The sequence below is a fragment of the Oculina patagonica genome, chromosome 1 (genome assembly GCF_052425735.1).
Source record: "Oculina patagonica isolate OP01 chromosome 1, crgOcupat, whole genome shotgun sequence".
NCBI lineage: Eukaryota > Metazoa > Cnidaria > Anthozoa > Scleractinia > Oculinidae > Oculina > Oculina patagonica.
Genome location: NC_135758.1, coordinates 8,460,243 through 8,476,355, shown reverse-complemented (window position 1 = coordinate 8,476,355; position 16,113 = coordinate 8,460,243). Strand labels below are relative to the sequence as shown.

General features: G+C 41.3%; 1 protein-coding gene and 1 pseudogene across 2 annotated transcripts in view; both read right to left on the bottom strand.

Moving 5' to 3' along the window:
- The window catches only part of LOC144654204 (uncharacterized), a 56,655-nt pseudogene extending 42,928 nt beyond the window's left edge, over window positions 1–13,727 (bottom strand). The window contains exon 1 of the transcript XR_013570874.1: window positions 13,722–13,727. The product of XR_013570874.1 is annotated as an uncharacterized LOC144654204 (transcript). The remainder of the gene's footprint in view (window positions 1–13,721) is intronic.
- Window positions 1–16,113, bottom strand: part of LOC144654214 (uncharacterized) — a 95,684-nt gene that overhangs the window by 44,058 nt on the left and 35,513 nt on the right. The gene's annotated exons all lie outside the window — the stretch shown is intronic.

Genomic DNA, 16,113 nt, shown 5'->3' with positions numbered 1-16,113 from the left:
CAGCCACGCCTCTATTATTGTTTACATTCAAGCAACTGTGGGGAGCTCGTTTCAGATTACATGTGACGCGCGTGCAAAGTCAACAGACCGCGACGAAATTTGACAACGCGCGAAAGTTTTCACTCGAATCAACTTTAAAAGATCTGCCAGAATGTAAGGAATGAACATCGAAGATGGTGATAGCCTGTTATATATCGAAGAATCCTTTTCTCCGGGGCCATCTTGCAGTACACAGATTTTTATGGTTCGTCCGTTGTCAGACGCGCAGGGCAAAATGAAAGTGGAGAAGCGATCGCTTCAATATTTGCCTCTTCGACGGACTCCGTTCGAGTGGTAAGGAATGATATAATTTCCTCTTAGCTTACTATTCAAAATCTTTTCTTATGTTATAGAGTATTCGCGTTCCTTTTTCCTTTGTAAGATTTGTTCTTGCAAGAATACGTGCATTCGAAAGAGAACGGCTAAATCTGCTGGTTGTCCTTCTCGAAATGCCGCGCTTGAATGAGTGCTTTAGCATATGCAAATGTGAACTAAAAATCGGCTTGCAAGAATAAAACAAGTGTCGTATTTCTTCAAACTGGCTAAAACTAAGCCCTTCAATGCCAAGACTGTCCTGCTTTTGATTCCAGGGGTCGAACGTTGATTGCCGCGAAAGAATTCTCTTTGCTTGTTCGGTGGTTTCGGCCGACCACGCTTTGGAAAGCGAGATGCCATCGGGCATCCCACTTACAAACGAATATTTTAACGGCGAATTAAAAGAAACCAATAAAATAAACACTCGAAATGAAGCACAGATAATTAGGTAAGACTCTAATGGTAGTTTAAGATGTAAATATACTGCGTACGCGAGGATGCACTTGGATTGTCGGCCACAATTGAAAACACTTGAAATTAGATGGCATTTAAAATGGCGGATTAGGCTCTTGAAATGCGCAAAGCATCATGGTTGACTAGGATCCTTTAAAGCTGAATAAATACGGTATTTCAAGAAAACTGGCATTAATACAATATTTCGGCTGGTAACTAGGCATGTTAATATTATTTAACTTAACTAGAAATGTAGGTTATCAGAGGACAGGTCCAATTCTCTAGAGGCCGTAAAACACTTGCACGTATTGCGTGCCTATGTTTACAGGAATCGAGTGAAGGAGGGAAGGAGTGAATTCACTTCGCCCACTACAACTCTTTTCCGAGTTAAAAAAATTGGCCATGCACAGGAAAACAAAATTTCCATTAGGTGTTCTTTAGAAATTCCTTAAAGTTAAAAAACAAAAGACTCGAGTAGTTGTAACTTTTTCACTTGAAAAGACCAAGAAAATCCACGAATCTTTATAAATTATGGAATATATTGGCTAGCGTGACTATCCTAATAAAATTGGAAAAACAAATAAATGAATGACATGATCATTTACTCGACACGGAATGAAGAACCACCAAGCCTACGTACATGAAATCGTTTAATAAATTGATTGTTACTGTTAGTTACAAAACGTATCACTTATATTTTGGTTAGTTTCCGCTCCTGGTCCTCGGGGACTGGGTAGCAGTGTTCTAGTATTATGGTCTGGGCCATGTGCTCAGTCAGTTGGGTCGAGCTAGTCTTCAACAGAAACTGTTCTCGGATTTATCTGTCAACAAAACTGTTCTTGGATTTTCTCTCTCTACACAAGGATTTCTCTATCACGAGCCAACAAAGCTTGTAAGTGTTTTTATTTCGGATATTTTCATATCGTTCGATTTCGTTTTGCTTAATATTCCTTTCTTTTTAGTCCAACCAAATACAGATCAACTACATGTCAACAGAGATACGAATAAAGATTGAGTTAAAAGTTACATTTGCGTTGGAAAGCCATGGTCATCGTCTTGGATTTCGTCGACTGTTTCCGACTGGAAATCAATGGAATGAATCTGTTCTTTGACTGAAGTGTATGTTTGGATTGTGTCTTCGCTTGTAAAGCAGAATGGATCTACGTGACTCACGACAACCGAACAAAACCCTCGATCGAAGTGGAGTCGAGCACGAAAGAATTCTTCGATTAAAACGTTCCAGGTCTAGTGCAAAGGGAGTCTTTACTAAAAGACAAAACGAGTTACTGAAGCTGATGAAGGACTCCAACAATGTTGATCAGGTGAGGTCAAAAGTTTTGGAACTGGAGTTAGCTTTAAGAAATTTTTATGAAGCACATGACAAGTATCAAGCTGTGTTAATTGATGACGATGACATTCAGGACTCAATTGAGTACTTCAGAACAGTAAAGGATATGGGAGCTGCAGTGATGCAGACATTTGATATGTGGTTAAAATCAGTTGAGTTGAAGCTCCAAGAGGAATTGGATCTAGTCATTAGTCTTCATCCTGAAGATTCTATCAGTAACATTGGTTCTGTTAATTCAAATGTTTCTTCGGCTTCTGGAAGGCCTAAGTCTAAATCTGTCAGTAGTTCTCGTCTCTCACGGTCGAGCACAGCCTCGAGTGCAAGGCTAAAAGTCTCTGCTAAGAAAGCTGCCTTGTCAGTGGAAGCAGCTGCATTAAAGAAACGCCAGGATATGCAAATGGAGGAATTGTTGTTGAAGCAAAGAAAGGAAAATTTGAAAATTGAAGTAGAGTTAGCGAAGGCTGAGGCAGAAGAACTGGTGTATTCTCGTCGTGAAGAAAGAATTCCATTGACACCGCCAGGTCAACCACCGGCTTCTACTCCTCCCGAAAATAATGAAAAAACTGCGGAAGATTCTGAAAGCCAGGAAGAACTTCCGCTCACACTAGCAAGTCATTTGGCAACTTCCACCCCTTGTCAAATCAAAGAAGAAGGAACTGTGGAAGCTCCTAAATGTCAGGAGCAACTTCCATTGACACCGGCAGGCCATTTGCCAGCTTCTACCCCATGTCTGGTTAAAGAAGAAAAAGCCGCAGAAGTTCCAGAGTGTAAAGATCACCTCCCACTCATTCCACCAAGTCAACCGCCAGCTTCCACCCCGTGTAAAATCAAAGAAGAAAACTCTGTGGAAATTCCGGAGCGACAGACAGAGGAGAATCAAGAGGCGAATTGCACTCCGCTAAATCCACAAGTCCCTGTCTGGATTGATGACAAACATTTCATCTCTATGAGCCAAAGAGAAAGTAGTGAAGAGGCAGCCTCGTCCCCAGGCCATACCGCGCTATGCGAGTGAGCGGAGGAGGACTGGAACCGAGCGCGATAGCGCGAGGCCTGGCACAAAATGGCAAAAAAGTCCCAGTTTAGCGAGAAAAAGTCCCAGATATAGCTCGACGAAAATATACGTTTTTCTGCGAGGAAAAGAAAATATTTCTGGTTCATGAGGAAACTGCATCCCTTTTGAACATTTGTGGACTATTTTAGATGGCGGAGACGAACTGTAATGCCGTTTTTTTCCTGCCTTGCAGAATGGTATTGGTCGTATTTAATAGAGTTAAGAAAATTATTCTGTTATCATTGTTTTCGTTCACTACTCGTAATGATACATGGGTCTACATGTATCTAGAAGTTCTTTGTGGTAAGCAAATTACGTTCGCCAGGTACTAGTAACTGTGTTAGTTTTATTTAAACCTGAAAGGCGTCGATCTCAATGTTTATAGAGCTAGGGTCGGGATTTTCGACCTTTGTTGTTTACAAATTTTTGTGCGAAAACAAAGAAACAATTCAGCTTACTTGAGAGAAGAGGGCTAATGCCCCGATGCATGTATTAAAGCTTGTCATTGATTACCTGTAATTTTTTATTTAGCTTTTTAGAGAAAGAAAAAAAAATAATCTAACTCTCGTAAACCAAAACTTTATTTGATCTTGATGTAGCCTGTCTTTTTCTTGTATACTCTGGCTCATTTCATTAGCAGGAGATGTTAATCCAAATCCTGGGCCATGTTCAGGTTATATATAACAAGTATGCTTCAATCATTTTCGTCAATTCAATGAGCTTATTAAATAAAAATTACAGCTGGTCATGACTTATTGCAGATTCCAAGTGTGAATTGATAACATTTCCATTGTGTAGCACCACTAAATAGCCAACAGTTCTTGTCAGCCCAAAAGGTGTGGAAATTATTTTATTTCAATTTCCCTCAGTTGCAGAGTTAGCATTTCAGCTGAAGTTTATATATTTTGCTGCCAATTTTCGTGTAGTTTTGACAAATTTACCTGCTGAGATGTTCAAAAAGAAACAGAAGTGCACTGCTTTCCCCTTTAGACAAGGTACATACTGCATCATTGTAGACATAGCTCGTTTAACAAAGTATGATTCTTCTGCTATTCTCTCTGACATTTACTTGCAAAGAAACACATAAACACAATATATATATACTGTGTTTATATGTTTATTTGCAAATAAATTAAAATATCAAAATATATAATGTTTAAATATTGTTTGAACCGCTCCATAAAAGCTGGTTACTGGGGCTTTTGGACCAGTTTCTTTTTAATTTGTGAGCCCCATTCTGCATTTTTGATAGCCCAAAAATATTTGTTTTTTTCCTCACATGGGTACACTGGCTATTTTTCCCATTCCTTAAACTACCACCTTTTTAACTCCTACTTGCAGAGATATTAAACTGAGCTTGACTGACACACACACACACACACACACATAAACACAGTACAGTATACAAAAGTATTTACATGTATTCAACTCTTGCAATATATACTAAAACTAGTAGTTATTGGAATTTAGGGGAGTGCATTCGGTAGGGTGGGGTGATTTGGGGAGGAGGCAGGGAAAGCTGGAGGCAGTGGAAAGTGTTATATTATGTTTTCATATTCTCTTGATATTTGAGGTCTGTCCATAGAAAATGTATGACATTGCCAGCTGATGAAACCTGATCTGCTTGTACCAACACATCTTTCTAAAGCATAAGAGAAGAATAAAGCCTTTTGATTGATTGTGCCAAGCTAAGTGGCTAAAGGTCTTTAATGAATCCAAATAGAGTACATTGTATATCTAGAAGATACTCTGGATAATGTTTGTATAGTAACAATAGTAACAATATAAATATAACATTAACTAACAGTAACAAACGACTTTTAAACTGAAATGAAGCCATTCTAAACATTTTGATACCAGTCCATTCGGAACAGTTTTTTGTTTCCTTACAATCATAATCTTGTCAATGCTTAGTGGCCGAAGGGAATTTGGTATGTTATAGAGTCTCACAAGTCTGAAGTTCACAAGAGAGAAATTGAATCTGTTAAGCAGCTGAGTTGACACATTACAACTCGGTATCGTCACCAACAGTAGGCGAATATATTGCAGCGTTTGTTTCCCAGAAAACAAACCACTACACAGCTTTCTAATTTTCTGATAAGTAGCTTTAGTCATATATTTCGCTACTGATACTTCGAATAAATAGTTACAACTTCACTTACCTTGGATAAAACTGCGAAAAATATTCGAAAAAAGCGAAGGCAAAGGAACAAACAAAGCACACACGAAAGCACAGTTGAAAGTACTGATGGATATCAGCTTTGAGCCTTTTATCTTTTCACCGCTGTTGTTGTTGTGTTAGCGAGAAGCAAAAATACTCATCACAACTTTCCACGAACGACCACTATTCTATCTCCGTTCACCAAGACACCAACAGAGAAATCGATCGATAGAGACAGCTCCCATCGCCAGTTACGGTTAGTGGAACATATTCTTTAAGCTCTTTAGATGGTACAATTTGCTGCGCATAAAAATCGACATTTAATTTTTCTACCTTAAATAAAAAATCTCCAATTACTTCACGAGTTTGCTGGCAGACATGGATGAAGGAATCCCAGCCTAATTCTGACGCGTTTTTAAGTTCTTCAAGAAGTTGACTGAAGTTCAATCGTTGGACAGGCTCCGCCATATTGGATTTGCCGTTTATTGCCAGGCGTCCTAGGCGAACTTCCCCGACAAGCTTGGCGGGTGACGTCACATCCAAATTCGCCGGGGACGACTGGGGACGAGGCTGGTGAAGAGGGATTGTTTGAACGACATCTGGATTTAAGTCAGAAGAATGTCGGCCACATGGTCGAAGTCCAGAAATTGCAACAACAGCAGAATCAGCAACTTCAGGAATTACTGAAGCAACAGCAGCAACAAACATTAGCCATGACATTACCAGAACCAGAAATATCTGTGTTCTCAGGTGATCCTGTTGATTATTCTGACTTTGTACGAGCATTTGAGAATTTAATTGAGACGAAAACAAGTAGTCCAAACTCCAGGTTGTACTATCTCGTTCAATACACATCAGGTGAAGTGAAAGAATTAATGCAAAGTTGTTTGTCTATGAAACCTGAGGAAGGCTATAAGACTGCAAGAGCACTACTCAAGGACCGCTATGGACAAAGCTATAAGATAGCAACTGCTCTTGTTGATCGAGTAACTAACTCTCCTCAGATTAAGGGGGACGATGGTCCTGCTTTGCAAAGATACTCTGTTCTTCTCACAAGTTGTAAAAATTCACTCAAGGAAATTGGATACTTAAGCAAGATTGAAAACCCTGACACTCTGCAAAGGATCATTGGAAGACTTCCGATGGGGTTAAGGCAGAGATGGCGGGAAAAGGCTGACAACATCACTGAGGATCAGAAAAGAGAAATCACTATCGGAGATATTGCAGAATTTGTCGAGACGAAGTCTAGAATTGCTAATCATCCGGTGTTTGGGGACATTCACTTGAACGACACAAAGAACAATGTTACCGATACTGGTTCTAAGAAGAGACGCAAGCCACCACTGAAGGACTACAAAGGTTCTGCATTCGTGGCGCAAGGGAGTACGCCAGAGAGTCAGACAAACCCACCGAAGGGTAACACTGATCCTGTTCAAACAAAGTCAGATGTCAAGTGTCCATTGTGTAAAGCGAATCACTGGTTGTCGCGCTGTGGAGTATTCAGAGGAAACTCAGTGGATGAACGAATCAAACTGGTGCGTAGCAAAGGACTTTGCGATAATTGTCTTATGCCAGGGCACATGGCGATGAGTTGCCCTAAAGAAAGCTACTGTCAGATTGTTGGCTGTAAGATAGCTCACCGAAAACATTCTACCTTTCTACATCCAAAGAATGACAGACCGGTCAGAACAGAACCTGCATCATTACCTGAAACGCCTTCAAGCAACACCGGAAGTGAGGGGCCAAATGATCAAGCACGAAGTTGTTTCACAGAAGTTGTCTCGTGTGAGGGCCTGTGCAGCGCAACTGGGGCCGGAGCACCGGCTACAGGACTTGCTATAGTCCCAGTTAATGTTAGAGCTAAAGGAAAGGAGAAGATGGTTCAGACCTATGCATTCTTGGATCCAGGATCCAACACTACCTTTTGCACTGACAGGTTGATAGAGCATCTCGGTGCGACAGGCAAGAAAGCCACATTGTCTTTGACTACCATGGACCAAGATAATGTGAAAAGCGAGAGTCTTGTGGTGAATTTGGAGGTGTCTGATTTACAAGGACAAAATACTATTGAACTGTGTAATGTCTTTTCGAGAGCTAAACTCCCAGTTGCAGTTGATGACATACCACTCCAAAGTGATGTGGACAGATGGCCGTACCTGAAAGATGTCAACTTACCTTACATCGAAGCTGAAGTCGATTTGCTCATAGGCAGTGATGTACCGAAGGCTCTTGAGCCTCAGGAAGTGAAGAGAAGTGATGGTGGAGGTCCATACGCTGTGCGAACACTGCTAGGTTGGACACTAAATGGCCCGCTTGGCAGACCAAATGGTTCAAACCATACTGCAAATCGTATCCAGTCTCATGCCAATTTGGACTTGCAATTTGAACGGTTCTGTGAAATGGAATTCAATGACTCGCAGTTCAGCACTGAAAGGGGAATGTCGCAGGAAGATAAGAGGGCTCTTACTATTATGGAGGAGTCTGCTGAGCTTCGTGATGGTCATTATGAAATTGCACTTCCATGGAAGGTCTTCCCTCCAGATCTGCCGAACAACAAGATAGTCGCTGAACACCGCCTTGGTTTGTTGAAGAAGAGACTGGTAAAAGATCCAGTGCTACACCTGAAGTATACTTCGTTTATGGAAGACTTGTTTGAGAGAGGCCATGCACAGAAGGTTCCTGATGATCAGCGTGACGGTTCGCCTGCATGGTATTTACCTCACCATCCTGTGATCCACCCTCAAAAACCTGACAAGGTCAGGGTTGTCTTTGACTGTGCCTCGAAATTCCAGAACATCTCGCTGAACCAACAGATCCTGCAAGGTCCCGATTTAACCAACTCACTCATTGGAGTCCTGACAAGATTTAGAGAGGAGTCAACAGCGATCATGGCTGATATTGAGAAAATGTTTTATCAAGTACGTGTGCCTACAGAGGATGCCAATTATCTTCGCTTCTTGTGGTGGCCCGGAGGTGATATGGGAAAGGAACCAGAAGAATTTCAGATGCTCGTTCACCTTTTCGGAGGTGTTTCGTCACCTAGCTGTGCAAGCTATGCACTGCGAAAAACGGCTGATGACAATGTGGAACATTTTGATGAAGATACCGTTCAGACGGTGAAAAGAAATTTCTATGTGGATGACTGTTTAAAGTCTGTGAAAGATGATCAATGCGCAAGTCGATTGGCTGATCAGCTATGCCAGTTGCTAGCTAAAGGAGGATTTCGCTTAACGAAGTGGATATCGAATTCCTGTGATGTCATCCAGTCAGTACCAGTGTCAGAAAGAGCGGGATCCGTCAGAGAGCTCGACCTGGAAAACTTACCCATTGAACGTGCCCTTGGCATTCAGTGGGACGTGCAGTCAGATACCTTCCAATTCAAGATTGTTGTGAAGGACCGACCCCCAACGAGGAGGGGTATTCTTTCTGTCATAAGTTCAATTTATGATCCGCTGGGATTTGTTGCCCCATTGATTCTGCCTGCGAAAATAATTCTTCGTGACCTGTGTCGAAAGAAATTGGATTGGGATGACAGAATTCCACCCGAAGATTTAACACGCTGGGAAGATTGGCTGCAGGAACTTCCTAAATTGGAACAGTTCACTGTTAAACGTTGTTTAAAGCCCAAGGATTTTGGCTGCATTGTGTCTAGCCAACTACACAGCTTCGCAGATGCATCACAAGAGGGATATGGTGCTGTCACATACCTTCGAGTTGTAAATGAAGATGGAGATGCCCACTGTGCGTTTTTGATGGGGAAATCCAGGCAGACACCTCAGAAGTCGATCACGATCCCTCGTCTGGAGTTGTCAGCTGCTGTGGTTGCTACGAATTTGAACAAGATGATGCGATGTGAGTTGGACGTTGCGATCGATGATGAATTCTTTTGGACTGACAGTACATGTGTGTTGAGTTATATTGCAAATCAAGATAAGAGATTCCAGACCTTCGTCGCGAATAGGATCACAACAATTCATGATGGATCACAACCGAACCAATGGAAGTATGTCGAAACGAATGCTAATCCTGCGGACGACGCATCAAGAGGGCTGTCTGCTGAAGAATTCATTCAAAACAAGCGTTGGATGAATGGCCCCGCCTTTCTGTGGGAGAAAGAGGACCAGTGGCCTAAGCAACCCGATGTCTCTAAGGAAGTAAAGGAAGATGATCCAGAGATAAAGAAAGAAAAGAAATCTGTCTCAGCAGCAGCTACCGCTGAAACTGACCCTTTGGATCGGATGATGCAGTCCTGCTCCTCATGGTATAAGCTTAAGAAGTTGATGGCGTGGATCTTACGCTACCGTTCCAACCTGCTGCGTGAGTGTCAAAGACGAAAGGAAGACAAAGCTAAAGTACTTGTCTCTGAGAAACCTTGTCCAATCAGTGTAGAAGAAATGCACTCTGCCGAGATAGAAATTTTAAAACGTGTGCAAAGGCAAAGCTTCAGAGAGGAGTTATCATGCCTGCAGAATAAAGAAACAGATGCCAAACGTACCAAATCAGCACAAACGGACAGAAGAAGGTCTGTTAAGAAATCAAGCTCAATCGTCAAACTGGATCCGGAGCTGCATGACGGTTTGTTGTGTGTTGGAGGAAGATTGAGGCGCGCACCTATAGAAGAGGAACAAAGGCATCCTGTGATACTGCCGAAGAAACATCATGTTGTAAATCTTATTATCAGACATTACCATTTGCTTTCTGGACATTCTGGTCAAGAGTATGTGCTCTCATTGATCAGAAAGAGTTTCTGGATTATACAGGGAAGAGTTGCAGTTAGAAGAGTCGTTAACCAATGCTTTGGTTGCAGACGAAGACAGGCACCCGTTGGTGCTCAGAAGATGTCGGATCTTCCTGCCGACAGAGTTACTCCTGACAAACCCCCATTCAGTTTTGTGGGCGTCGATTGCTTTGGTCCATTCTGGGTCAAGAGAGCTAGAAGTCAAGTTAAACGTTACGGTGTATTGTTTACGTGCTTGGTCAGCAGAGCAATACACATAGAAGTTGCCCATAGTATGGACACTGATGCATTTGTGAATTCTATGCGTCGCTTCATTGCAAGGCGAGGTGTCCCTGAAGTTATGAGGTCAGACAATGGTTCAAACTTTGTCAGTGGAAACAAGGAACTCCGTGAAGCGATCTCCGAGTGGAATGAAAGTCAGGTCCACGAGTTCCTGTTGCAAAGAAACATCAAGTGGCTGTTTAATCCCCCATCTGGATCCCATTTCGGTGGCGTCTGGGAGCGTTGTATTAGAACTGTAAGAAAGATCCTGGTCGCGCTTATCAAGGAGCAACCACTCGATGATGAGGGATTGACTACACTTATGTGCGAGGTTGAAGCTATCGTTAACGGGCGTCCAATAACTAAATCGTCAGATGATCCATCGGATGCTGAAGCCCTTACCCCAAACCATTTGTTGTTGCTTCGTCCGGGCCCAAAGCTTCCGCCTGGTGTGTTCGTGAAAGAGGACAGCTACTCGCGCAGAAGATGGCGCCAAGTACAATATTTGGCCAACACATTCTGGAGAAGATGGATAAGAGAGTATTTGCCACAGTTGCAAGAGAGGCAGAAATGGGTCTATCCGTCAAGGAACTTTGCTGTTAATGATGTTGTGCTTGTGGTCGACGATAGAGTACCAAGATCGTCCTGGCCTCTCGGTCGTGTTACCAGTGTACACAAGAGCAGCCAAGATGGGCGTGTCAGAAGTGTGACCGTTAAGACAAGAACCTCACTGTACGATCGTCCCATTGACAAGATTGTTCTTTTGGAATCAGTGGAGAAGTCGGAGGACACTCAACTATGAACTGAACTTTGTACTTGTTCTAGTGAACTCTAAGAGTAACGTTTTGCTCGTGTTAAGTTTCGTTAAAATCTTCCGCTATTGTCTCTGATTTTAGGGGCCGGAATGTTAGTTACAAAACGTATCACTTATATTTTGGTTAGTTTCCGCTCCTGGTCCTCGGGGACTGGGTAGCAGTGTTCTAGTATTATGGTCTGGGCCATGTGCTCAGTCAGTTGGGTCGAGCTAGTCTTCAACAGAAACTGTTCTCGGATTTATCTGTCAACAAAACTGTTCTTGGATTTTCTCTCTCTACACAAGGATTTCTCTATCACGAGCCAACAAAGCTTGTAAGTGTTTTTATTTCGGATATTTTCATATCGTTCGATTTCGTTTTGCTTAATATTCCTTTCTTTTTAGTCCAACCAAATACAGATCAACTACATGTCAACAGAGATACGAATAAAGATTGAGTTAAAAGTTACAGTTACCAAAACGTTGCCGATCAGAAAATTCTCGGCAAGCAGCATACACACCAAGGTCAATCACTATTGCAATTTTCGGGCCGCTTCCGTAACTGTCCGGCAGACAAGAAAGTAAAAAAACGAAACGGTGCACCAGACATTAAAAGAATATAATTTATGTTTTTGTTAATTAAAGAAACTGTGAGAATGTTCGTTTACATCTTGGGCGAACTTGCCACGACTCACCACCAATTAACGACGCACGACCCACGACCCACGACCCACGACCCCCCCACCCCCCACCCACCCACGCCATTTAGCCTGACCCAAGCAGTGGTCACTGAGAGGTCCTTCTTTCCATGATGACGGGATAATCTAGCAATATCTCGGCCAATGTTAGTTTTTCCCCGTATTCTCCAGGCATGGTGGAGGGAATAATTTTAATTACAAGTGTCCGTTTAATGCAGGTTAAAAACAATAGAACTGACCATTCATGACCATGTTAGACACAACTTAGGTGTCCGGTTCGGCTTATAGATATAAAGGTACAATTAAAAAAGTAAATAAGGGACCCAAGCTACTGTCCGCTTAATACAGGTTTCACTGTATGAAAATCCCGTCGTCAACAAATTACAAAACCCATCACTTTTATAGTACGACTCCGGGAGTTGACATTTACGAATTTCGTATTTATGCATTAAGCCCAGTGAACTCTAGAGTAAGCTAGGCTATCATTTAAACTTAATTTTGGAAGAATTAATTTCACACTGACGTTGAAAGCTACAGTAGTCAAGTGCTGTTTTAGTTGGCATTTATGCAAATCTGATACAAGTTGTATTGGCCACCACTAAGCTTGCAAAGCTATATCTTCAGTTCTAGGTGACCCCGGGGGGGGGGGGGGGGGGGGGGAGAGGGGGGGGGGGGGGGGGGTGGGTTGGGGGGGGGGCGGCTCCCCCCCCCCAACCAAAAGGACAAGGAGGGGCGGGGAAGAGGCAGTCTAGGTGATATACCCTACGAGTTGGCTATACGCTGGAAAAGGCTAGTAAGTGCTCGCAGGCTAGAAGTTATACTCAACAGACTTTGCTCACTGTTAGTGTAAAACGATAAACGGAAAACTGCAGAGGAAAAACTGCAGTTAGTCGCAAGGACATTTTCGGTAATCACAGCTTGATATTGGATTTCACAATTCCAGGTGGCAATAAAAAAAATAAAGTCCATTGGACAGGTAATTTTTCATAACACACTGATCCAGAACGATCCATTTATTCGTAACTTAACTCCTGATATGATAAAGGACAAATTACACACTTTTTAACAAAGTGGTCGGTTCAGATTGTTTTCATGCAGTCTCTCACTGAGTCTCTGCTTGCCGCGACAAGATCAAGAGTGAGCAAAAAATTAAATTATTATTATTAGGCTTTTTTTAACCAGGAGCCCGACTGCTTTTTACTTTATCTCAACTATACGCTTTCAGCTGGTGATTACAAATTGATGCCAGTTGATTGCAACCAAACTATTAGTCACGAATTAGGGCAAGCTTGGTGGGACGTGTTTGCGTGCGATTTCCCAATAATGTTCTGAAAAGAACCGGTCGTACCTGCCTGTTTTATTTTATCGAACGATTTGGTTTCGGTAGTCATCGAACAAAATTATGTCAGTGTTCGATTGCGATCGATTTTCGAACCCAACCGAACGTTTTAATTGCGTTCAATAGCTACAAATTTTCAAGGAGTGTTTGATTGTGTTTAAGACCAATCGAGTAGATCGTTAGATTCGGTTTCATTTGAATTAACGTCGCATTAAGGTAAAATTTAAGGACCTCTTTAAGCTAAGGGCTGTTTTAAGAGGGAAAGCATGCAAACAAATGTATGGAAACTTACAGAAAATTACTTGACATCGAATTCACAATTTAACAATGAATTTTTAATACGCCATGATTGTATTTCAGTCACATCAAAAGGATGGCTTTAAACTCCCGGAAGCTAAGGCCGCAGAAAGCAACCGTTCAGGGAACTTTATCGAACTAAGTTTGACTTCCTGAAGTACTCAAGTATTATTAGTTACGCCTTAAATAAATACAATACAACATACGAGTTTAAACTACTGTACTTACCGTGTCGTCCCCAACCGATAAGCGCGGACTCGTGACGTGTCCTTCCCGATATCTACTTCATGTAAGTTTCATAAAATCAGGAATCGGACATGGAAATGCGAACTAAGAATCTTCCTGTTTGGCAAACTTATCAGCTGATAACCCGAAAATGGAAACAAAACAAAACAACATGGGTAATAATAGCCTACCATGCAGGAAGGATATGCCTGCATGCGGAAGTAGGTTAAAACAAACTTTTTCTTCGCTGAAAAAGTCTTTATTTCCAAGTTTACGTCGATCAGATCTGGGACGAAACTAGATCAGGAGCGAATTCTGTGGACAAAAAGCTTCCACAGCTCATTTATCTTCTTCTAGACATCAAGCTTTTGATTGGACGGGCGACAAGAAAGTAGCAAAAACTGAAATAGAAAAGAGAACGACCTCGTCCGCGCGTTTATTTTGTTCACTCGACCAAAGTCGACGAGTTTGGAAAAGGTTACCAACGCCAGTTTCGACCAGTTTAAATATGGTAAATGAAATTCTTGCGTTTCATTGGCCTATCTAGTAGGCGCAGAAAGTGAAAGAAACGAGGAGGGGAGGGAGGGGGCAGTACAGTCATTTACAGCCGGGAGAAAAAGAGAGCGAGAAGATCGAGGACTGGACTTGGGGCTAGGGGAGGAAGGAAACCCAGCAGAAAGCACTATCGCGAGGGGATTGGGAGGAAGTTTTGCCTCTCTTCGATCCTTTTCTGCACTTGGATTGCTGCACATGCGAGTAACCACCGCACGTGCAAGTAACACCGACGTATTCACTTGCTTGTTTCACATTGTTAGCCTTCGCTCCCACTTCGATTTAAGTGCGTGATATTTCGTGCTTTGAGGCCAAGGTCCTTCATCCGTAGAAAATTGGCGGCGAATCGGTAATCTTAAAGCATTCTCGGCGCGGACATAATGATATTTGGGTTTAAACGGTCCAGGCTAAAGAGATGAAAGATCTTTGGCAGAGGGCCTGGTTTAAGACTGTTTCAGGCTCGCACCCCGGAAATTTCATTTGTGCGCAGTACCATGCAGTGACAAAGTGGTAACCAAGAAAGTCGCGGGAGAAAATTTATCTACAAACGCTGTCTTACATGTTTTTATTGAATTGTCGGTTTCGGTAACGAAACAACTCAAATCCCTTTTCTTTCACGTAAAAGCCTTTAGTAATGCCATATCCACATAAGCACAAATTTTAGAGCGCTAAAAAAGGAGTGAGGCATTAAAACTAAATTAATTAAAATGTTTAATACCTGAACGGAAACAGTCTATGCACCCTTCCATCAAAGCACTTACTTATTGCATCTGCATGTGTCTCCGAGCCTAATTATTAAAATAACTTAGTAACAGGGACTGTTATATCTTCGAGTCTGCCAAACGTTTTTTGACTTCAACTAAACAATCCTTTATAGATAGTAATGCTTTAACCAGATAAATTTGAGTAACCGGTACATTAAAAACGACCTCAATTACTGTAAAAATACAACGACATTACAACTGACGGCTTCCATCTACACTGGTCAGGAAATTCCAACATAACAAAATATATTGCGATTAAATGTATAAAAAACACGCGATAGCGCTGAAATATATACACGAAGCAATTCGCTTGGCGCCTCAAAAACGTTTCTTTAGCTTTAGCATTACATTTTTCCAAGGACTGGGGCAGCATAACGTGGAAATATGTATACATTCACACTTTACCAAATGCCCGCTGTTACTTTTTTTCTCATTTCAAATGTTATAGAGTTAAAATGTTACTCATCGTCAACAAAATTTTCAAATTAGTCTGATTCACATAAAAAAATGAACAGTTAGAAATTTGCACTTTGATCAATTAATTTAAAAAGTTCTTTACTCAAGCGGCAATTAATTACAACGTTTTCTCTCTTTTCTATACTTCTGTTGAAGTAAGACAGGAAACATCCATCGAGTCTTTTAAACGTTCTGTTAAAACTTATTTATTTAGAAAGGCTTTTAGTTAGATTTGTTATTCATTTGATTTAATATTGTGATTCTTAAATTTTACTATTTACTACCTTTCACTATTACTCTGGAAATTTTAATATGTAAATATTGTAATTTTAAATTCATTTTTACTGTGTAACTTTTTTAATTTAGTTTAATAATAATTATTGTAATGCGCTTTTAAATATTTTTATAGAAAAAGCGCAATATAAGTATTAAATATTATTATTATTATATTATTGTTGATCAAATGACTCAAGCCCACTAACTTTTTGCCCCTGAAAGCGTCGTCGACCCAAGAAATTAGGAAACGACAACGAAGTCTTGACATAAGAGGGTCTGAATGGGGTTTAGTGTTTAGTGTTATTTGCCAATAATATTTATTATCATTCGATGCAATTATTTCTTCC